This window comes from Microcebus murinus, chromosome 3, assembly GCF_040939455.1.
Source record: "Microcebus murinus isolate Inina chromosome 3, M.murinus_Inina_mat1.0, whole genome shotgun sequence".
Classification (NCBI taxonomy): Eukaryota; Metazoa; Chordata; class Mammalia; order Primates; family Cheirogaleidae; genus Microcebus; species Microcebus murinus.
Genome location: NC_134106.1, coordinates 27,185,089 through 27,210,279, shown reverse-complemented (window position 1 = coordinate 27,210,279; position 25,191 = coordinate 27,185,089).

Genomic DNA, 25,191 nt, shown 5'->3' with positions numbered 1-25,191 from the left:
AGAAAATGAAGGGTGGGGAAGAGTTCTGTTTTCACAACTAGCCTGGTAAAGCCATTTTGCCCTTAAGCTATGTGTATGTACAACTTTAATAAAAATAAAAACTGAATAAAAGACTTTTAATTTAAAAAACCAACAGGCCAAGGATGGAGGAGGGATGTGTATGAGAAAGAGAAAGACACTGATCTATCAATGACTCAGAAGTTTCAGATTTAAGCCACTGGGAAGATAGGGGCATCAAAGGAAAGGTTAGATTTAAAGAGAATAACAAGTACAATTTTAGAATTGTAGCATTTAGGGCAACAACCAACTACCTATTGACATAAAATCATGGAGAGCCACTCTCTTTGTACTTATAGAACTTTAAGGTTGCCTCGATGCTTAGAGACCATCTTGCTTCCATTTCTTGAATTCCTCCTGGGATCTCCTGTAATGGTGGAGAGAACCTATGGACTTCTAGATCCTTAATGTTTTGTAAAATTTGGATTCAGTCAAAAGGCCACACTTAAGGATCTAGAAAACCACATGTGGCCTTAAGGCCACAAGTTCCCCACCCCTGCAATACCTGTGGTGCTGACTGAGTGTTCACCATATCCTGAGGCCCCCAGTTTCTACCTTGAGCTTCTCTAACTGTTAAATGGGACTGACCTCCTTAAGGAAAGCCAAATACACATTGTCTACTGCTCCCCTACAGTTCTGCCTTTCTCTTCTATTGCTTAAAGATACTGCAGATCCATCCTAATAGCCTCAGTGCCTTTTATAACTACCAAAATGCTTTCCTGTTCGTTCTCTGAACTCTCTTAATTGAATTGGAGGACTCAATATTTTAGCAAAAGAATCTAAATATTTAAACATGGTGTAGAGTCATTCCTGGCTAGTGACAAGAGCTTGAATAAATGATGTCCAGTGATTCCTTCCATTCTTCTTAAACAAACACTTGAGTTCTTCCTGGACTGGAGTCACTATGTAAGGAATGATGACAGGGATGAAGCAGGCAGGGGAAGGCTAAAAGAAGGGAAAAGGAGGGTTCTGCCTCCCACGCCTTGCCAGCCACAGGCCCTTCTGAAGTCAGCAGTTGTCTGGAGGTTTGACTCTAAATCTGCTTCTAAGAGATGAAGTTCAAATTAAAGCCAAGTACAGCAGTGTTGTTTCCAGAATAATTTGAATCTTCAAGCTGTGCTAAGTGCCTCTTTGCCTCTACACATGAAAATTACTACATTTTTCAGTTTGTTTCGATTTGAAAGAAAATAGTTTAGGTGATTATAGAGGAGTAGCTCGTCGATTCTGCACAAATTCCACTCGTGATTTTTATGTTAAAATTCCAAGATTCTCTTTAATAGATAATTTATGTTCCTCTAAGATAGTTTATTTTTTTTAAGAATAATAAAAGCCCTCAAACTTACCAGAGGCAAAAAAAAAAAAAAAATTATGCTCAATGTGAGATCTGAGAGCTAAGCTCCTGCCAGAGGCCTATCCATCTTACATGATCAAGAGATATTCTGCAGAAGTTCTCTGTGGGTGGCTGAGAACTATAAAAAGAGTGATGAGACACAAACCCTTTTCCTGGACTTGATTTTCACCAGTGTCAAAAGCAAAAGATAAGAAGTTCTCAAGACCTCTGATACAGTTGGGATATTTGTCCCCTCCAAATCTCATGTTGAAATTTGATCTCCAATGTGGGAGGTGTTTAGGTCATGGGGCAAATCCCTCACGCATCGCTTGGTGCCCTGCTATAGTAATGAGTGAATTCTGCTTCTATTAGTTCACATGAGAGCTGGTTGTTTAAAAGTGCCGGGCACCTCTCCCTCGCCTCTTGCTCCCTGTTTTGCCATGTGACACGCCTGCTCCTCTTCACCTTCTGCCATGATTGTAAGCTTCCTGGGGTCCCCAGCAGAAGCAGATACTGGTGCCATGCTTCTGGCACAGCCTGCCAAACTTTGAGCCAAGTAAACCTCTTTTGTTTATAAATTACCCAGCCTCAGGTATTCCTTTATAGCAATGCAAAATGGACTAAGACAACCCCATATTTGAAAAATTCTAATTCTCTTGATATCTACATTTTTTTTTGAGACAGAGTCTTACTCTATCACTTGGCTAGAGTGCCATGGTGCCATCATAGCCCACTGCAACCCCAAACTCCTGGGTTCAAGGGGTCCTCCTGCCTCAGCCTCCCAATTAGCTTGGGCTACAAGCACACACCACCACGCCTGGTAACGTTTTCTAATTTTAGTAGAGATGAGTTCTTGCTCTTGTTTGGGGCTCAGGATGGTTTCAAACTCTTGAGCTCAAGAGACCCTCCCGCCTTGGCCTCCCAGAGTGCTAGGATTACAGGTGTGAGCCACCACGCCCAGCCCCATTTCCTTAAAGTTAATTTTCATTTATCCGTTCGTCAAATATTGATTATCTATTGTGTGACCAGCTCTGTTCTGGGTGCAGGGGACACAAGAGTGAAGAAGATAGAAAATATCACTGGAGTTCACATTCTAGGGGTGGAGAGACAGACAGTGAGATTTGTATTTATCTTGTTTTGCTATAAAGAAGATAAAACAGGGTGATGTACTAGACAGCGACTGTTGGGAGTGGTAGATGATTACACAGTGTGATCAGAAAAGCCTTCACCATGGAGATATTAGAATGAAAACCAAGTGTCAAAAAGAAACAAAGAAAAGCCAGCCACATAAAGAGGCTGGGGAAAGAATATTCCAGGCAGAGGGAAGAGCAAGTGCAAAAGCCTAAGAGAGTTGCTACATGAGCATGATTACTCTACAAGAACATTCTCAAGGGAGTTTTAATGTCTTTAATGATAGTGGGTGCCTTCCTGCATTTGATCACTGAACTGAGGGCTCACAGACTGAGGCCCTCATTCCTCAGCTGCCAGACTGGCTGATGTCATTTAGCTGAGTTCCATCCCAGCTTAAGAAAGTCTCTCCCTCTCCCTGGTGACAGATGGTACCCAATGACTGGCCACAGAGGTATAAAAACCCAGCCCCTTGCCTCGAAGGGCCATCCGGGTCCCGAGCGCCCCATGGGCTGGCTAAGATGTCTGTCATGACTGCTTCACAGCCCACTTCTCCCCTTCTCCCTCTGCCCTGTCCTGCCTCCTTTGCTGCCCTACAGGTGCTGGTTCAGAGAGCACTTCCCCTGTGCCTCGGTCCAGTATGCAGATCTCCACCTCAGCATATCCTTCCCTGAGACATCCAGCTGAAAATCTAGGTTGCTCATTGTAGTCATTTATAAATATTAAAATATAACAGCAGCACCATCATCAAATCCCATTTACGAATGCCAGTGTTGGCCGGGCACGGTGGCTCACACTGTAATCCTAGCACTCTGGGAGGCTGAGGCAGGCGGATTGTTCAAGGTCAGGAGTTTGAAACCAGCCTAAGCAAGAGCGAGACCCCGTCTCTACTAAAAATAGAAAGAAATTAATTGGCCAACTAATATATATAGAAAAAATTAGCCGGGCATGGTGGCACATGCCTGTAGTTCCAGCTACTCGGGAGGCTGAGGCAGTAGGATCGCTTGAGCCCAGGAGTTTGAGGTTGCTGTGAGCTAGGCTGACACCATGGCACTCACTCTAGTCTGGGCAACAAAGCGAGACTCTGTCTCAAAAAAAAAGGAATCCCAGTGTTTTTTTAATCTGTGCTTAACAATAACATGACACGCAGTCCTATCTGGTCCCCATGCCTCTAGTTTTGCCACTCTGAAATCTGTCCACTCACTGCTGACTGATGCTTCCCAGCCACAGATCTGATCATGGTGAGCCCCTGCTAAAACCTTTCAGTGGCCCTCTATGGCCTTAAAGACAATTTCTGGGCTCCATGGTCCACAAGTCTCTTTGTGACCTAGCATCTGCCTTCCCATCTAGCCCTTCTACTCACCTTATTCAACCCTGGGCCACAGCATTTTTGGCTATGCTGTTTCACATCTTCTTGCCTGTCTTTGAACATGCAATTTTTAAAAATAAAATGTTTTAAATAAAAAAGAGATGCAGGCTGGGCACAGTGGGTCACACCTGTAATCCTAGCACTCTGGGAGGCCAAGGCAGGTGGATTGTTTGAGCTCAGGAGTTCGAGACCAGCCTGAGCAAGAGCGAGACCCCGTCTCCACTAAAAATACAAAGAAATTGGCTGGACAACTAAAAATATGTAGAAAAAAATTAGCCGAGTATGGTGGTGCATGCCTGTAGTCCTAACTATCCAGGAGGCTGAGGCAGAAGGATCGCTGGAGCCCAGGAGTTTGAGGTTGCTGTGAACTATGATGACACCATGGCACTTTAGCCCAAGCAACAGACCAAGACTCTGTCTCAAAACTAAGGGGGAGGAGGGATGCTTAACAAATCTGAAAGCCTTCCTTAGGCCCCATACCCAGAGTTCCTAATCCCCGCTTTGTACCCCTACCTGATACTGTGTACTTTTATTACTGCACCTATCACTGTAAACATCTGCCCATTTCTGCTGCTCAACCACACCATCATTTCCTTGAAGTTGGGGAATATGTCCTATTCAATATTGATCCCTTCCCCAGTGTCCAGCATAGTTCCAGGCACTTCAGACACACTGAAAAGTCTGCCTCATTCTGATTTAGTAGGAAAAAAAGTATAAACATAAAATGCGTCTGTAAACTAGATGCCTAATTAGCAGACATTTTGCAATTATTGAATCCATCTTAGTTGACAGGTCTCCTTCTACTGGGCCCTAAGACAGGAGAGGCAGATGTATTAATACTACAATGTTTTATTGTAAATGTAACTGCCACGCCCCAATCCTTGCAAGTCTCAGGGATTGAAAATCTTAGGACTCCACAGACGGCTCCATTTCCATACTCACCCACTTGAGCTAAACCCTCTAAGTTAACAGTTTCCACTCTGTTAGGACCTTGTCATGAGTATTCATTCATCCTTCCAGTCTACATAAAATGACAGAAGAGGAAATGGGCAGATCAGAGCAACACCCTGAGTGAATTGTTTATGTTCGCAAGGGTCAAAACCACCAAAGCCCTCCACAAACTGAAGAAAAATCTGTGATTAGGCAACTAAAAAAGAACAGACTATCTTTTCAGAAACTTTTCTGGGGTCCACTGCATTTAAACATTGGCCACTAATAACAGCAATAATGAGCTCAATAGAAATATAATCATTGTCTCCTGATAACTCCAATGTACAGAAGGGACAGTGTTATAGCAGAAAAGTCAGTAGTCTCCAAGATAAAACACCTACCTTCAATTCTCTTAACAGCACGTGGTCTTCAGCAAGATATTTAACTTCTCCTACCTTCACTCATCTCATTTGTAAAATGGGATTATCTCTAACTCATATGTCCTTGTGAGAATTAAATAAACAGGGACATGCCCCATTTAGTTATTTTTGTTGCTGCTGTGATTGCCTTTGGGGACTTCTTTATAAACTCTTTGCCCAGGCCAATGTCTAGGAGAGTGTTTCCAATATTTTCCTCTAGAATTATAATAGTTTCATACCTTAGGTTTAAGTCTGTTATCCAGCATGAGTTGATTTTTGTGAGAGGTGAAAGGTGTGGGTCCTGCTTTAGCCTTCTACAGGTGGCTATCCAGTTTTCCCAGCATCATTTATTGAAAAGGAATTCTTTTCCCTAGCATATGTTTTTGTCTGCTTTGTCAAAGACTAGATGGCTATATGACGATGGTTTTATATCAGGATTCTCAGATCTGTTCCACTGGTCAATATTTCTATTTTTGTGCCAATATCAGATTGATTTAATTACTACAGCTTTGTAGCATAGTTTGATATCTGACATATTAATGCCTCCCATTTTGTTTTTGTTGCCTAGAATTGCTTTTGATATTCAGGGTCTTCTTTGGTTCCATACAAAGCGTAAAATTATTTTTTCTATATCTGTGAAGAATGCTGATGGGATTTTAATAGGTATTGCATTGAATCTGTAGATCAGTTTGGGTAGTATAGACATTTTGATGATATTGAGTCTGCCGATCCACGAGCATGGTATGGATTTCCATCTGTTTACATCCTGTGCTATTTCCTTCCTCAGTGTTTCATAGTTCTCCCTGTAGTGGTCTTTTACCTCCTTGGTTAAATATATTCCTAGGTACTTTAATTTCTTTGTTGCTATTGTGAAGAGTTGAGTCTTTGATTTGGTTCTCAATTAGATTGTTGTTGGCATATATGAATGCCTCTGATTTCTGTGTATTGATTTTGTATCCTGAGACTTTACTAAATTCATTGATCAGTTCCAGGAGTTTCTTGGTTGAATCTTTGGGGTTTTCTAGATATAATATCATATCATCAGCAAACAGTGAAAGTTTGATCTCTTCTGCCCCTATTTGGATACCTTTAATTTCATTTTCCTGTCTGATTGCTGTAGCCAAGACTTCCAGCATTATGTTGAATAGAAGTGGAGATAGTGGGCAGCCTTGTCTGGTTCCAGTTCTAAGTGGGAATGATTTCAATTTTTCCCCATTCAGTATGATGTTGGCTATGGGTCTGTCATATATAGCTTGTATCATTTTTAGGTATGTCCCTTCTATGCCTATTTTCTTAAGTGTTCGTATCATGAAAGGGTGTTGAATTTTGTCAAAAGCTTTTTCTGCATCTATTGAAAGAATCATGTGGTCTTTGTTTTTGCTTCTGTTTATGTGGTGAATTGATTTACGTATGTTGAACCATCCCTGCATCCCTGGGATGAAGCCCACTTGGTCATGATGGATTATTTTTTTGATAAGCGTCTGGATTCGGTTAGCTAAGATTTTGTTGAAAATTTTTGCATCTATATTCATTAGGGATATTGGTCTGTAGATTTCTTTTTTTGTTGCATCCTTTCCTGGTTTTGGTATCCGAGTAATAATCGCTTCATAAAAGGTGTCGGGGAGGTTTCCGTTATGATCAAACTAAAAAGCTTCTGCACAGCCAAAGAAATAGTCATGAAAGTAAACAGACAACCTACAGAATGGGGGAAAGTTTTTGCATCCTATGCATCCAATAAGGTTCTGATAACTAGAATATACTTAGAACTCACGAAAATCAGGAAGAAAAAAATCAAATAACCCTATTAAAAAGTGGGCAAAGGACTTGAACAGAAACTTTGCTAAAGAAGACAGAAGAATGGCCAACAAACATATGAAAAAATGCTCCACATCTCTAATCATCAGGGAAATGCAAATCAAAACCACAATGAGATATCACTTAACTCCAGTGAGAATGGCCTCTATCAAAAAGTCTTCAAACAATAAATGCTGACATGGATGCGGAGAGAGAGGAACATTCCTACACTGCTGGTGAGACTGCAAACTAGTTCAACCTCTGTGGAAAGCAATATGGAAATACCTTAAAGAGATACAAGTGAATCTACCATTTGATCCAGCAATCCCATTGCTGGGCATCTACCCAAAAGATCCAATGACACTCTACAAAAAAGACACCTGCACTCGAATGTTTATAGCAGCACAATTCATAATTGCAAGGCTGTGGAAACAGCCCAAGTGTCCATCAATCCAAGAATGGATTAATAAAATGTGGTATATGTATACCATGGAGTACTATTCAGCTCTAAGAAACAACGGTGATATAGCACATCTTATATTTTCCTGGTTAGAGCTGGAACCCATACTACTAAGTGAAGTTTCCCAAGAATGGAAAAACAAGCACCACATATACTCACCAGCAAACTGGTATTAACTGAGTAGCACCTAAGTAGACACATAGGTACTATAGTAATAGGGTATTAGGCACATGGGAAGGTGGAGGGGGATGGGTATATACATACATAATGAGTGAGATGTGCACCATCTGGGGGATGGTCATGCTGGAGACTCAGACTTGTGGGAGGAGGCGGGAATGGGCATTTATTGAAACCTTAAAATCTGTACTCCCATAATATGCCGAAATTTTTTAAAAAGTAAAATAAATAAATAAATAAATAGGGACATATGTGAGAAAGTACCTAGTCTAGTCTCTTGCATAATTAAGGCTTCAATAACTCTTCATTCAAAGCAACAGGTTTTCACCAAAAGCATTTCCCTTATGTTGTAAAATCCAAGCACAGCAGATCAAAAGAAATTGATTCTTATAAATTAATATCATTACTCCACCCCACATGAGTTTAAGATATTTTGATTTTGAATTTCTCATTGCAATCTTACTTCTACGTGATCAGAAAATCAGTTTATTTAAGAAACTAGATCAAACCGCCAACCATATATACAAGGCTATAGTACATTTGATTTCCTTTTCCTAAATAAGCTGTTTGAAGAATGACAGCTAAATAGTAAAAAATAAAATCAAACCCCCTGGAAAGTTAGTAGCTTTATATAACTTTTTATCCTGGAAAATACCTAAGCAGATTAAAACCTTTCTGCATTTCTTAAAAGGACATTTTGGTCTGACCACCTGCATGCTAAATTGTACAATAATGGAATTTAAAAGGGTTATGATAGCAAAATCTCTCCAATCAACACATTATAAAACCAACACCACCAAAAATTTTGCCACTGGAGCACATTATTGAAAAACAACAGCTCATATCTGATGTATGTGAAATGTTGAGCTTATTTTTTAAAATTCACATTAAAATTCACACTCATATTGTTTATGAGGTTGGTAATATTTAAAGATATAATGCTTGAATTAAGAAGAAAATAATCGACAAGCTTCTATGTCTTTTGATATGTAAAATGATAAGTCCTGTCAAGTAGACAAGAGGCTAGAGAAAATCTTTAAAAAAAAAAAAAGAAAAGGTTTTGGGTAGATACTTATAACACTTTTGAAATATTTACTATTCTGAAATAAAGATTTAAATGACTGGTGATTATTGGCTTTACAGAAATTTCAGAGAACTAATTTTTAAAACCATTAACCATTTAAAACTTTTTTTATTTTTTGTTCTCTGATATAATCTGACAAAGAGCAGCAAACCATTGCTGTGTGACATTCTTGGAGTGTGCTGTGAATATGCGTTTTAAGAAATTAAAAACGAAGTGATCATTTAAAAATAAATAAATAAGTGTTAATTGGCCTTTGGGGTAGCCCTGCTTGATGCAAATTATACCACTTGTCAAGACTTTTGTTTAGTCACAAATAAAAGGCTTAGTGGATAAAGGTTTGGCCTTTCGCTACAGGTTTTCTGCCAAACTGTGACCTGAAATGAATGAATTGGTATTGAGTAGGGCCTCCTGACTCTGTAATTTAATGCTGACAATAATTAGCTAAGAAGGAGGTGTTATAATGAAAGCTCAGAGCATGGTGTTTATGTGATTTTACCCAGCTGCAATAGATGGTGCCTCCTTTTTCTGTCTTTTTCATTTACTACCTCTGAAAAAGGAGAAGGTGCAAGTCATAAAAGATACTGGCTGCTTGACTCTCTGATAAATCTCTGGACAGTGAAGACCTTGGCTCTAAATTAGCTGTCAGGCTTCAGCCATCTCACTCACCGGCTCACTCCGGAGTTAGCAACAGTGCAAAGACATTATAAATGGATGCCTATGTCTTGATTAATGCCTTCTTTTGTAAACAGACTTTCTGCATAGATCTGTGGCATAGCAGATGCCTATAATAAAGGTTAATCTTCACATCAGTAGCATATTCAAGACATCTTGCTTTTTCACAGTTCTTCTTTTTTCTGTGTGAATTTCAAATCCTCTTAGAATAATTGAGAAAGAGATCTAATAGTAGAATCAAGATCTATTGTTAGAAACTTTCTGTGTAAATAAAGAATCATTCCTGAACATCTATTTCATAGAACAAAGGAAATCCTCTGTATGATTCCAAATTGAAGCTTTTCCTCCTTGGCCCTTAAAAAAGTGCTGTAACACAGAAGGTCCACCTCTAAGTGACCCCTCCATGACTCTAGCTTGGGAGAATTTGCTTGACGGAACAGAGCTTTTGTATCAAGTCGTCTAATGTTAGGTGCCGGCAAGAAATCCTACTGCATAACCTAACACTGAGAACACATTAGGAGGCCTGTCCTTCTCTAACTGCTGCCAGTCTTTGTGTTGCCCCAATGTCAGTTGGCTACTACAGGAAAAAGATGGAGAGAAATACAGATGCAGAAAGAATGTGCCAATACATTTTTACTTCACCCAAAGCTGAGTTCAGGAAGGAACTGTTGATATGAGACTTTTGTCACCTCAATTATTACCAATGAATTGGAAGTACATCTTCCTTTCAAGTGTTTATTGACAATGTCATTTTCTCCACTTTTTAAAGCATTTTGTTGCCTTAAATTAGATCTTTGATTACTCTATTCCAGATAGGAGAAAAAACAAAACTCCTTGATAAAAACAACTGTTTATTTACTTCACTATCTTAGAAAATATGCAATTCTGCCTAAGATTAGTAAGTTACATTAGTCCATTTAGAACAGTAAAATACTAAGAAAGCAAAAATTATGTGCAGAAAATTGGTTAGGAATTCCAATTAAATTCTAGTTCATGTTTCAGGGTCTTTTAAGTCTATATACAGACTATGTTTGCATAATTTAATTTGCATTTCCAGGACACTAATCCTCTCCATGTTCAAATGAAATAGATAAATACACATCCCCCAAATTGAGGGATTATCTGGCCATTTGCTACTGTTCACCTCCAATTACTGCATATCCTTACTCTATGCCATCTTTCTTCTTCTGAAGTAAAATTCTGCTATAACAAAAAGGCTTCTATTATAATCTGAGTAAAATTCATGGTCACTGGATAGAAAGATTCATGGTGATCCATCTAATCTCTTGTGTCTATGACTGCAACCTTGGACAGGAACAATTATTCCCAGTGAAAGAACCAGTAAGAACTAGAAACTAGAAACTGGCAGGTAGAAAACACTCTAGTAATCCTCCTTCCTTGGGAAAATAGGGACCAATAGGGTTAAGCAAGATACAAGAATATGGAGCAAAGGGAGCATATTTTAGGACCTGAAGAGGCAAGAGCCCAGCCCTGGTTCCAGTCCTCTTGCTATATAGCAAAATTATAGACCCTGCTTGAGAAACAAAAAGAAGGTTACAACACCACCTACAAGGGATGTCTGGAAAGTATCCAGCCATTGTTGATTTGTCCAAATAGAGACATTTATTACATTAACAATGGCTGGATACTTTCCAGACAGCCCTCCTATATGTGATTTGTTAGTCAAGAAGGGGGGGAAGGGATTACCTCTATCCCTTTTTAGGGAGAGGTAACCAAAATATCTGAAAAAAAATCTGTTATCGGGAAGTGGGCAGGTGGAAGGGGGGAGGAGGGGAAGGGTATGTACTTACACGGTGGGCACCACCTGGAGGCTGGACACGCTAGAAGCTCTGGCATAGTGGGGTGGAGGGGGGGCAGGGGCAAGATGTAACACTAACAATATCTGTACCCCCATAATATGAAGTAATAATAATAATAAAAAAAAAGAATCAACCAGAAGCAGAAGAAAGAAAAGAAAAAGAGATAATGCTTCTTTTGGAGAAATATTAGGATGTGTCATTTTAAAGAATTGAGTTTTCATGTTCTTTAGTTTATTTGCTTGATTTTTAAAAGGTACTCATAGCTCCAGAGCATTTTATGCCTGGGTGGTTGAAGCACTTAGCACCGTATCACTAAGAATCATGCCAGAAAGGGCAACAGTTACCAGATTGCCTTTTCTGTAAAATTTCCATCCCAACGTTGGTGAAGGGATAAGCCTGGTGCCTTACATTTTGGATAGGAAACCATTAGCCCAAACAGGAATAAGAGTATGTGCCTTTGGAAAGAAATGTTTTAAATATTATGGAAAACTAAACAATGGTCCTCAAACATATTCAGGTCCTAATCCCTGGAACCTGTGTTTCCTTAAATGACAGAAGGAACGTCACATGTGTGATTAAATTAAGATTCTTATAATGGGGAAATTATTCTGCATTATCCAGGTGGGCTCCAAATGTAATCTTAAGGGTCCTTATCGGGGGCAGGCAGAGTGAGATTTGACAACAGAAGAGGAGAAAGAGATGCGATGACAGAATCCAGAGGTTGGAGTGATGTGAAGAAGGGGTGAAGACAAGGAATGCAGGAGACAACTAGAAGCTAGAAAAGTCAAGGAGACACATTCCTCCCCCACCACCACTCCATAGCCTCCAGAAAATCCAGCCTCGACCACATCTTGACTTTAGTCCAGTGAAGCTAATTGCAAACTTTTGGCTTCCAGTACAGTAAGAGAATGAATTTGTATTGCTTTAAGTCATGAAATGTGTGGCAATGTATTACAGCATCAGTAAGAAACTAGTATAATCATGTTCTAGGTTTAAGTTAATATTAGGCAGCCAGAGACATGAAAAAAGTAAAATGTAAAAATGGGCAAAAACACAGCCTTCAATTCTGTAGTATTTTAAAGAACGAAGCTCAACTTTTAAACGTAAAGTGTTATTCACCCAAAACTAAATTTACCAGAAGTAGATGGCTGGATGTAAGAAAATAATACAGCATTCCTAGTGTTATTTCTTCTGATTTGCACTTAGTGAAAAATCATAAAGTTCATTTTGAACAGTGCTTTGATTTCTGAATGTGTGTTATACCAGCTATTGCTTAGAATTATTTTAGCACTCCTGTATTCTCATGCTGCAGAGGCTAGAAGCTTAGGAACTACGTTTCTTAGAATCCCTGGCTGGTAGGATTCCAGTTGAGAGTCCATCAAAGAGAAGGACTTGCATGATTTGAAAGAAAGAAAAGGGTTCAGGAGCTGTTCTTCCTCACACTGCAGTTCATATTTCTGCAGCAAGGTGGCAGCAGCTTCCTTGTTGGGTTTTCTGATCCACTGTAAGGTTTTAGGTGAAATGGAGGCAGAAACTGCCTATAATTTCTATATTTGTGGGATGGCCTCCACCTCCTGCTTTCTCTTCTTCTGGCCTCTCCTACAATTCTGGAGGCATCTAGGGTAATTTCTATTTTTCTCATTAAACTCTGATTCATACAAACAAGAACTTAGAAAAGGAAATTGTCCTATTTTAGAATATCTAAAGCTGTTTCTCAATTAAAATAACTATAAAACATGTTGATACATTGTTTAAACTTCCAAAATATTTTCTAATGTACAATAATTCAGAATAAAGAGATTTCTTTTATGAATCTTGGGATAGGTAAAAATAGTATGGATAATAATGGGATTAGGGTGTTTGAGTGGCAACAGGTCAAAGATTCATTCACCTTATAAATAACGTATTCCATAAGACTATTTGTGCAAGTTTGTAGTACCGGGTAGAAAGAAGGAAAGGCTGAGTCCTGGCAAGGGGTGAGGGAACAAAGGACATTAGAGTGGCATCTTGCATTTTTCTTTCTCTCTCTAGTATTCTTTGATCACCTCTGAACATTTTTTGTTTGTTTTTTAAGAATTAATATATTCCCTATATCCTTCACTAAGTCTATATCCAAGTTAATTATCAGCCTGCTAATATAACCTTTTGGTTATATACTACATTTTTAAATAACAGTTTTATCCAGACATAATTTACATAATATGAAATCCACCTTTTTAAAGTATATAATTTAGAAGTTGTTAGTATATTCAAAGAGTTATGCAACTGAGTCATCACTATTTAATTTCAGAACATTTTCATCACCATAAAAAGAAACTATGTACAAATCAGCAGTCACTACCCATTCTACTCTATCCCGGTTCCCGGCAACCACTAATCTACTTTCAGTCTGAATGGATTTGCCTATTCTGGACATTTTATATAAATGAAATCATACAATATGTACCCTTTTATGATTGGCTTCTTTCACTTAGCATAAGCTTTTCAAAATTCATCCATGATGTAGCAAATAACAGTGCTCCATTCCTTGTTATTACCAAATAATATTTTATTGTATGGATATACCACAATTTGGTTATCTGTTAATCAATGGTGGATATTTGAGTTTATTGTACTTTTCACCTATTAGGAATAATGCTGCTGTGAACATTGATATTCAGTTTTTGTGCAGGCATATATTTCTAATTCTCTTGAGTTTATACCCTTTAAAAGTAGATTGTTGATTCATATGTTAACTCTAAGTTTAACATTTTGAGGAACCAAACTGTTTTCTAAACTGGCTGAACTATTGCCAGCACTGTATAAGGGTTGTAATTTCTACCCATCATTGCCAACACTTACTATTGTCCTTTGTTATTATTATTATTATTATAGACAAGCTAGTGGGCTGGAAGTGGTATCTCACTGTGGTTTTGATTTGCATTTCCTTAACAACTAATGATGCTGAGCATCTTTTCATGTACTTATTGAATATTTGTATATATTCTTTGGAGAAATATCTCTTTTTCTAAATCCTTTGCCTATTTTTATTTCATTGTTTGCCATTTTATTTTGAGTTGCAGGAAATAATTTCGTATCCTGAATCAAATATGGAATCAAGTATTAAACACATGATTTGCAAATATTTTCCCTATTCTATGGGTTGTTGTCAATTTCTTGATGGTATCCTTTGAAGCACATAAATTTTTTATTTTGATAAAGTTTAATTTGTCTATTTTTTTCTATATCTTCTTGTTTGGCTTTCAATGGTTTGATTAGGATGTGTCTAGATGCATATCTCTTTGAGTTTATTTTACTTACAATTTCCTGAGCTGCTTATTCATAAAAGAATTAATGATTTTCAGCCAATTTGGGAAGTTTTAAACATTATTTTCTTTCTTTTTTTTATTTCAGCATATTATAGGGGTACAAGTGTTTAGGTTATGTGTGTTGCCTTTCCCCCCTTTCCCCCATGCCGGGAGTCAGAGCTTCAAGTGTGTCCATCCCTCAAACGTTATTTTCTAAACATTCTTTCACCCTTTTTCTCTTTCTCCTCTCCTTCTGGGACTCCCATTTATACATTTGTTGATACACTTCATGGTGTCTTTCTATTTTTGAGGCTGCTGCTTCTTTTTTTACCTGTTAGTCAAACTAGAAAATCTCAATTGACATATCTTCAAGTGAGAGGGAGATGGGGATGGAGCCAATGAAAGCACCACAAAGCTCACTGCCTCACCAAGACTTAGTCGATTTTCTTGAATAAATGCTGCTCAAATCATCACAGTCTTGGTTAACTCCAAATTCCTGAAAATGTTCATTTTAATAATTTTTGCCAATATTCTCATTGCTTTTGTAGGGGAATAGATTTTTTCTGGGGTTCTTACTTCACTAGTCTGGAAGTGCTATCTTAGATCATATTATATTAAAAGATCATCTGTCTCCTTCCTGACTTTAAGTTACATCACCAAGCCCTGCCCTGTTCTCTTTGGCTTAGGAAGTACCAACCTGTGCTTCCATTTTGTGATTCCTGATATTTTGTTTTTGTTTTACTTTAGTGTAGCAGGTATGGATAGAATAGGCCAAACACACTCAGTTTTTATCTTTCTTATTTCCCAGCAATGAAAAATTAAATACAGGGTGGAAGGAAAAAAAGAAAAGCTAAATTCAGGCAGTATTTTTCTACCATAGCTTTGGGATTTGTTTTTTATGAAAATTTGCTCAAAAGACAGTTTTATTTATATTACTGATTTTCTCTTATCAGCCCAAAAATGTAATTGGATCAAACTTTATATGTAATTATATATAATATGCATAACATAAATAGTAAGCATTTGCAGGGTTAAATTGGAATAGACCTAAAGACATGATGAAACTGATAGAAAAAATTATAGTAGGATTAGACTTCAATGACATAAAAATTGGATATTTTATATTTTGCATCAGTTAAAAAATAACCTACAGCAGTAAGCCTAACAGTATGATATTGCCTGTCTATATCTTACCACATCCATGACAACATTGTTTAATGTATTGCATACTTGTATAACCTTATTTTTATGAGGCTATATTCAACACAGTACCTTCCTAAACTTATAAGGTATAAAACACTGTGTTTCTCTGTGTGTTAGCACCACCAAGAGCTAGAAAAGACAGCCTGTCCTGACTTTAGATTATTCAGTAAGACTAATATGGCATATATATGGACAAAGGCAGGCTGAGTTCATTCCATATCACCTATCAAGACAGAAAGAATCCATTTTGTTGTTGTTGTTGTTGTTGTTGTTATTCAGCTGAGGAAAGATGGTATGATCATCGCTGGGGAACATGAGTGAAGCAAAATGATACAATCTTAGCATTCTGAATTTTTACCTAGATAAATACATAAATACAGCTGCCAAGTGGAAACAGATATCAGCCCTGTAGTCAATCCTAACTATGTTTTTAAAATAAAAATATCTTGGCTAAAATGTAAAATGTTGCTAATGATTGCTTATAATAAACATTCATGCAACTAAAATGTCTATATAAAACATCATAAACTACCCTCTCAATTTGTGCTTCTCTCTGCTAAATATATGGCTTATTTCTCTTTTTAGGTCTTCTGTTTATTCACACTACTTTCTATCTGCAGCTGATTCTTTCTGTTTTCAAATTTCAAATCATGAATTCATATGGACACAAGGAAGTATACAAAACCTTGCTAGATACTCACAAAGCAAAATGTAAGGTAGAGTTTCTCTCATCAAGGAAACTAAAATTTCAATGTGGAGAGAGGGATAGTGGAAAGATGGGGAGTATTTGTTCCGTGTTTTAACAATTACACAACAGCTTAGGATGTTGGTTCAGGACATTTGTGGTTCAAAAAAAAAGAATACATTTGGCATTTTCCTCTCCCCACTCTCTAAGAGTAACCTTTTGACTAATTCTCAATTATATTCATAAGTTAATCATAGCTGAATATATATTTCAGATACTGTTTATCAAAATACATGTAGCTAGTTTCTGAGCCCAACTTTCACTCAAGTATTCTCAGAAAATACTTAGAAAGACACTAAAGGAAAAGAAACCCCAGGCCCAAGCAGGGTACTTCTGTAAGCAGTGCAAAGATGAAGCATTCTTTGTAAATGTTGGTTGAAAGAATGGAATTTCACTTATAATGTGGACTTTTTTCCAGACATCTAAGAAATTTCTGGAAATGTCTGAAGAGGAAGTATTTACACAAACAAAGGTAAGATCTTAAGGACCATCTATTATATAAATAAAGTGCACCTACATGTGAAATACAAAACATTTTGTTTATTGACATACTGGGTGAACCTATAACAACATAATAGAGCCAGAAAAAAATTAAGATGGAAAATAAATGAAAGATGCCAACAAAAATATTTACAGAGGAGGTAATGTCAACAAGATGGCATAATAGAAAACCCTGGACCCTCCTTTCCCCAAAAACTACATACTGACTCAGCAACAATTCACAGACAAATTCCCTTTCTGAAAAATCCATAAGCTAATTGAAAGGCACCCCAGGCAAATTGAAAACCAGACTCACCAAAGTATGCATGGAGGTTTAGGAGACCATCTCACTAGAGTCCTTACCACTGGCACAATGCCATATGATCATACAGAGACCAAATAGCCCTAAATTCTTCCAGTGTAGGGAAAGGGTTGGCTCATACATCCAGTGCCCCAACTTTTCTGCAAAAGCTCCCTGGATGACTGGCTTCTGTCTTGCCAGTCTTAGAGCCCTGGTGGGACCACCCCTGTCTAGCCACCTGGGGGAGAACAGAGATGGTGGCTTGGGGTAGTAGACACCGTAAATCTCTCCCCCTGCCACCCCAGAATAAATGGATGAAAAATCCTATCCTTTCAGCACAAAGAAAGCAGATGAAAAACCCCAGCTCTCAACTTTCCTTTGGAGAGTCAAAGGGTTCATCCATATGTCCAATGCTCCAACTTCTCAGCACTACCCAAAGAACTGGCATCTTTCTTGCCAGTCTTGAAGCTCTGACAGTTCTGTTGAAGTCTAGCCACCTAGCAAGTATGGAGATGGAAATTTGAACTGGTAGACACCATAGATCCTCTCCTCTGTTCAGAACAGAGCAAGCAAATGAAAACCACAGCTTACATGCTTCTTTATGGAGAGGGAAAGAATCAGTAGAGGTTCCCAGATTTCCTGACAAGGCTGATTGGTAGGAGTCTTCTCTTATTTGAGGCCAGTCTGTGAACACTGGGAGAGATGCCTACATTGTCTAACGTGCAGACAACAACACAGAGTCAAGGAAAATGAAGATTGAGGCAAAGAAGTTCTAAAGAAACCAGTCAGGTGTGGTGGCTCACGCCTATAATCCTAGCACTCTGGAAGGCTGAGGTGGGTGGATCATTTGAGCTCAGGATTTTGAGACCAGCCTAAGCAAGAGTGAGACCCCATCTCTACTAAAAATAGAAAGAAATTAATTGGACAGCTAAAAATATATAGAAAAAATAGCTGAGCATGGTGGCACATGCCTGTAGTCCCAACTACTCAGGAGGCTAAGGCAGAAGGACTGCTTGAGTCCAGGAGTTTGAGGTTGCTGTAAGCTAGGCTGATGCCACGGCACTCTAGCTCGGGCAAGAGTGACACTCTGTCTCAAAAAAAAAAAAAAAAACCAAACAAACAAACAAACAAACAAAGAAGATAAATGCCCAGAAACTGATCCAAATGAAATGGAATTATATGACTACCTGACAGAGAATTCAAAATAACTGTCAAAAGTCAAGCAAGCAACACATGAACAAAGTGATAATTTCAACAAAGCAATTTTAAAATATTTAAAAGTACCAAATAAAAATCAAGTAACTGAAGAACACAATAACTAAACAAAAGGTTCACTAGAAGGGTTCAACATCAGATTAGATCAAGCAGAAAAAATGACCAGCAAACTCAAAGACAGATCATTGGAATAATTTAGTCAAAGGAGCAAAAAGACAAAAAGAATTTAAAAGAGTAAAGAAAGTTTAGAAGGCTTATGGGAAATCATCAAGTAGATCAATATACACATTACAGGAGTTCAAAAAGGAGAAAGGAGAGAAAGAACTCAAAACTTTATTCAAAAACATAGGGCTGAATATTTCTCAAATCTAGAGAAGAAAATAGACATCCAGATGCAAGGATCCCAAAAGACACCAAATAAGAGGAACCAAGAGAAATAATCAAGTTGTCAAAAGTCAAAGAGAAAATGTTGAAAGCAGCAAGAGAAAAGTATCTTGTCACATATCAGGAAACCCCATATAAGATTATTCATGCCTTTTTCCACAGAAACTTACAGGCCAGAAGGGAGTGGAGTAATATAGTCAAAATGCTGAAAGAAAAACCTGTCAACCAAGAACACTATGACAGACAAAACCATCCCTCAGAAATGAAGGAGAGAGAAAGACTTCCTTAGACAGACAAAAGCTGTGAGAATTTGTCACCAGTAGATCTGCCTTACAAGAAATTCTAAAGGGAGTCCTTGACGTTAAAATGTAAGAATGATAAACAGCAACACAACCGCACAAGAAAAAAAGAAACTCATTGATGAATATATAGACAAATACAAAATACTGTATTACTGTAATGGTGGTGGGTAAATCATGTTTAATTCCAGTATAAAAGTTAAAAGACAAAACTGTTAAAAAAATAAATGTAACTAAAAACAAGTTAAAAGGTACACAATGTGAATAGATGTAAATGGTAACAACAATAACATAAAATGAGGAGGGAGATATTAGAGTGTAGAGTTTTCTCAGTTGTAACTGCTGCTAATTGCAGTACATATTCAGGGCAACTTGAGTCTATGCTCCCAAGTTGCAGTCCTCAAACTTGGCCCAAATAAACTCTTTTTTTTTTTTTCTTCTGACAGTGCTTTAATGGGGTTCCCTTTAGACTTACATGATGCGGAAGACCCAGCCCGGCAGCACGCAGGCTGCTATATACCCTAGAAGCACAACCCCTAAACTGGGATAGGCCGCTCAGCTGTCGAGCCGCCAAAGCACCAAATAAACTCTTTATGCTTTAAAAATAAAAATAAATTTTAGAATTTTTGTATGCAATTGAACTTGATTTGTTATCAGTTTAAAATGGACTGTTATCGTTATAGCTATAAGATATTTTATGTAAGCCCCAAGGTAACCACAAAAAAAAAGTTACTAAAAGTTACATAAGAGGAAAAGAAAAAGGAATAAAAGCATTTCAATACAAAAAATTAACGAAACATTAAGGAAGACAAAGAAAGGAAAGGACAAACAATAGAACTATATCATATTAACAAAATAAAGAATAAAAATTACATGATAATAGATATAAAAAATTTGACAAAATTTAACACCCCTTCATGATTAAAAAAAACTCTCAACAAACTATGAACAGAAGGAAAGTACTCAACATAATAAAGTTCACATATGACAAATGCACAGCTAACATTATACTCAAAAATGGAAACCTGAGAGCTCTTCCTCTATGATGAGGAACAAAGCAAGAATGCTCAGTCTTGCCACTTCCGTTCAACATACTACTGGAAATCTAGACAAAGCAATTGAGCATGAAAAAATAATAATAAAAAGCATCTAAATCAGAATGGGGGAAGTAAAATTGTCCCTGTTTGCAGATGACATAATTTGTTATATAGAAAACCCTAAAGACTCCATAAAAATTGTTAGAACTAATAAATTAATTCAGTAAAGTTGCAGGATACAATACCAACGTACAAAAATCAGTTGTGTTCCTATCTACTAACAACAAACTATATGAAAAGGAAGTTAGGAAAATAATCCCATTTACAATAGCATCAGGAAGAATAAAATGCTTAGAGATAAACTTAACTAAAGAGATGAAAGACTTCTATACTGAAAAATGGCACAAACCTGTAGCCCCAGGTACTTGAGAGGCTGAGGCAAGAGGATCACTTGAGCCCAGGAGTTTGATGTTGCTGTGAACTATGATGATGCCACTGCACTCTACCCAGGGCAACAGAACAATACTCTGTCTCAATTTAAAAAAAAAAAAAAAATCAGTGAAGGGCTTGAATAGACATTTCTTCAAAAAGTACATACAAATGGCCAATCAATATATGAAAAGGTGCTCAATATCATAACTGTCAGCAAAATGCAAACCAAAACTACAATAAAAATGCCACCTCACACATGTGAGGATGGCTATTCTCAAAAAAAAAAAAAGACAATTGTATTGACAAGATGTGGAGAAATTAGAACTCATGCACACTGTTGACAGGAATGAGAAATGGAGCAGCCACCATGGCAAACAGTATGGAAGTTCCTCAAAAAAATAAATATATAACTACCACATGATCCAGCAATCTCATTTCTGGATATTTATGCAAAAGAATTGAAATCAGAATCTCAAAGAGATGTCAGCACTCCCATGTTCATTATAGCTTTACTCACAAAAGCCAACAGGTGGAAACAACTTCAATGTTCATCAACAGATTAATGGGTGAACAAAATGTGCCATATACACACAAAGGAATACCACCCAGCCTTTAAAAAAGGCTGCGATAAAAATACTGCAATACGCAACAACGTGGATGAATCCTGAGGACATTATGGTAAGTAGAATAAGCCAGTCATAAAAAGACCAATATTGCATGATCTCACTTGTATGAGGTCACTAAAATAGTCAAAGTCATAGAATCAAAGAGTGGAAAAGGGATTGCCAGGAGCTGGAGAAAGAGGGAAATGAAAAGTTACTACTCAATAAGCATAAAGTTTCAGTTAAGCAAGATGAACAAGTTCTAGAAATCTACTGTATGATATCATACCTAGTAGTCAACAATACTGTATTGATACACTTCAGCGTGCATTATGAGGGTAGGTCTCGTGTTAAATGTTCTTGCCACAATAAAATAAAATTTAAAAATAAAATAAAATAAATATTGGAAAAACAAAGATTTACAGTGGAGAGAAGTGTACCTGGGTATTTAGGAGGACAACAAATACAAAGAGCAGAGGGCACTGCAAAACATTCCATTTCATCCCACTGCATCCTTCTTTCTTCTTTTGCTTTGCTGAGGAGACAATGGGAGTCAGACTTTCTAATCTAACTGTATATCTGATTAAAGGTCACAATTATTTGGATTTGCCCATTCTCAAATTTTAATGCACATACAAATCATTGCAGCATCTTGTGAAAATGCAGATTCTATTTCGGTGGCTCTAGCTGGGGCCCCCGGGTGATGTCGGTGCTGCTGACCTGCAGACCTACAGTTTTAATAGGGATGTATAGGAGATTCCCTTTGTAGGGGAGATCTAGATTATCAGCCTGCTTAACTCTGAGAATGTCCCCTCTTTCCAATATCAAAGTAGGAATAGCACGAGATAAAAAATATCATGAGTTTGATCTCAAATACAAAAGAGATGATAAAAGAAATCATGTACATTACACATTCATTCATTTTACAAATAATCACTGAGCACCTCCTCTGCGCCATGTACAGTTCTACATGGTGGGGATGGATTCACAAACAAAGCAAAGTCACTGTCTTAAGGGTGATGCTTACATTTTAGTGGGGGGAACAGATTAAAAGCAAATAAATACACACCATAAGGCCAGATGGTGAAAAACAAATGCAAGGCAAAGGAATGGCAGCACAAGGGCAGGTGGTACTATTTTGCCAGGAAAGACCTCTAGTTTTTTGCTGTATGAGTCAACCAATACAACTGCTTCCCAATTCATATCTACTAACCTTACAACAAGGGTACAAAAGAATCTCCCAAACTCTCCAGCTGTGTAGAATCAACAAAGTCTTGAGTACTTAGCCATGCCAGTTAGAGCCAGTCAATTTTGACAAAGTACACAGTCCTTATCCCAAAGTCAGGTTGGAGAACCAACGAGAAAGATCAAAGGAACGATTATTCCCTTTGAGTTTCGCCAGCTGTTGCCCAGCGTTCTCCTGACTCCTATGTGACACTCACTCTTTATTTCTCCAGCTGGCTCAAAAGACTAGGTGGCTTTATATAGACATAAAATAGAGGCAGAAAAAGAGTCTGTATCGTAAAAGCCTTCATTTCTATTGCTTTGCCACATCTGTTTACAATATAGTGTTTATTTTTACTTCTTTATATTTGTACAAGACATCCCATGATACACTTTAGTTCATGCTTTCCTGATATGAGAAGTTAATATATAGGAATATAACTCAATAGCTTTTTTCCCCCCCAAAGATGCCCTGGGAAAAATACTAGATTCTGAGAGCTGCACTGTTTATATCTTTGTTTGTCAGAGCTACTTGTAAACTGCAAAATCATCCTTACTCTTTCCTTGCTATCTCTTAACATATATGAAAATCCACCATACAAGTTATGTCTTCAACCAAGGAACAAATAATCCCAAGGGGCAGAAAGCCTTTGGTTTTATTTGCATCTGTCTAATTTGACTTATGCAGAATTTGTGTTCCCTCCCACCATAACATTTTAATAACTGTTTACATACTACCACTCCCCAAAGACTCAGCTGATAAAATTCTGTCTTGGAACTAATTATACTTCAAGACAGTCTTCCTCTCCATGGATATATTCTTGAGACAGAAACTTAAAAGTCCTGATGTTTAAATGAATTCAGAGCTCCTCCTTGTGGATTCTATATGTAAATGCTGCTGCTTCCTAAACACTGATCAATTCACTAGAGGAAAAACCAGTAAAAGTCTCAGATATGGGAAATATATGTGTGTAAAACTGAAATATCTGCCTAAGGTATAAATTGCACTGGCTAAATGAATGCTCATTAACGTAGTATTTAATGTTGGATTATATCCTGTCGTTGGTTCATTGTCTTGATGTGTCAATGTTCAGTGAATAACCTCTTCGCACATGCTATCATGCTGGGTACTGTGGAGCATGCGGCATAGCCATTTGTGAGGAGTGACATCATATGATACGCTATGGTTCCTGTTTTTAAAGGGTTTTCTGTCTTGATCTGAAATGCTATACTACATAACAGCCAATATTTGGGGATTGCAGGGCTGGCTTCATAGGCATATCGTCTGTATAGTCGCCCAAGGACTCACACTTGTAAGGGCATCGCGTTTGGGGTTTAATGCACTACAGCTTTGTCTTAAAATTCTTAATAATTCTATCTTTGAATTTTTAAGTCCGAAGGGACATTGGAGCATGTGCTGGGGAGTTTGAAGCCTTGGCTTAGAAGCCTTCCTGCCTCCTGCTGCCTCCCGGGACCGGTTCTGGGCTGCCTGGCTCGAACTCCGGGGTTCCCGGGCCCCACCCAACCTCCCATCTTCATCCCCACCCCCACCCAGCTACCGCTGCCACCCTTCACTCCCAGCAGGGGCCAGGGTGTGGGAGTGAGGAGTCTTCAGAGTCAGGCCTGCAAGAGTGCACACGCCCCACCTCAGGGACCCGCACGGTGGTGGCCACCCCCTTTCCGGGCTGGCAGCTCCACGGTGTGCTTAGCAGGAGACGTGGCTGGGCCAAGGCTCTGCCCACCCCGATCCAGGTACCTAGCGCATCCCAGTGTGCAGGTTGCAATCCTGTGGGAATCACCCGTCCTTTGTTGGTTCAGGCAACAATGGACAGGTGATCCTCCCTCTCTCTAGGAAAGAAAGGAGTTCTCCAGGTGGTTTGAGGCTGATGGGAAAAGGACCCCCCCCCCCCCCGCAGCCAGGGTCACATGCACAAGTCACAGGATGGGGTCCAAGGCACCTGTAAGGGTCTGTGTTATCCCCATGCCCGAGGGAGTGGAGTGCCACGTCAAGTAGCAAATAAGATGCTGTAACAGGTCAAGATAGACTGAAGAAGGGGAATGTCATGCATATTTTTAAACAAGGGCCCTACATTTTCATCTTACACTGGGTCAAGCAAAGTGTGTCCCTGATTATATGCTTTCACCGAAATGCTTTCAAACTGTTTCCAAAATTCCATACCGTTTTTCCTGTTGAATTATTTGTCTACTGGATGCAGAGAAGCTGTCGTAGATTAAGAATGTATGGAAAGAATGATTCATTACTGGCCAATCCAGAGGATGTGAACCTCACAAATAAAAACTCTAGCTTCTGAAACCACTTTTGTAGTTTTTGATAAAATATTTCATGGGGTAGAACCAGTTACACATAAAAAAGCCACCATGCAAATATATATTGGTGGCTTAATCCTTTCTTGAAATGTTGGCAAGTATGAATCCTCATCTGTATGTAACGGAAGTGTTAGCACTAAGTGGAGATATACCAACTGGTTGAGGCTTAATAGCCTGCATTTTCTTCTAAATAATTGAGAAAGATTTTATTACAGGTAGGGACCAAAGTCTGGAATATGAGGTCATATTTCTAGAGTACAATAGAAGGGAAATACTGGAGAAAGTTTGAAGAATGGCTTACAGAAGAAATAAGGAACAGACTTCCAGGAGGTGCAGAGAGAACTGGAAAGTGTATCCTAGCATATGAGGAAAATGATATTGACAAAATGCTGACTGCATCCAAAGCCTTGATAA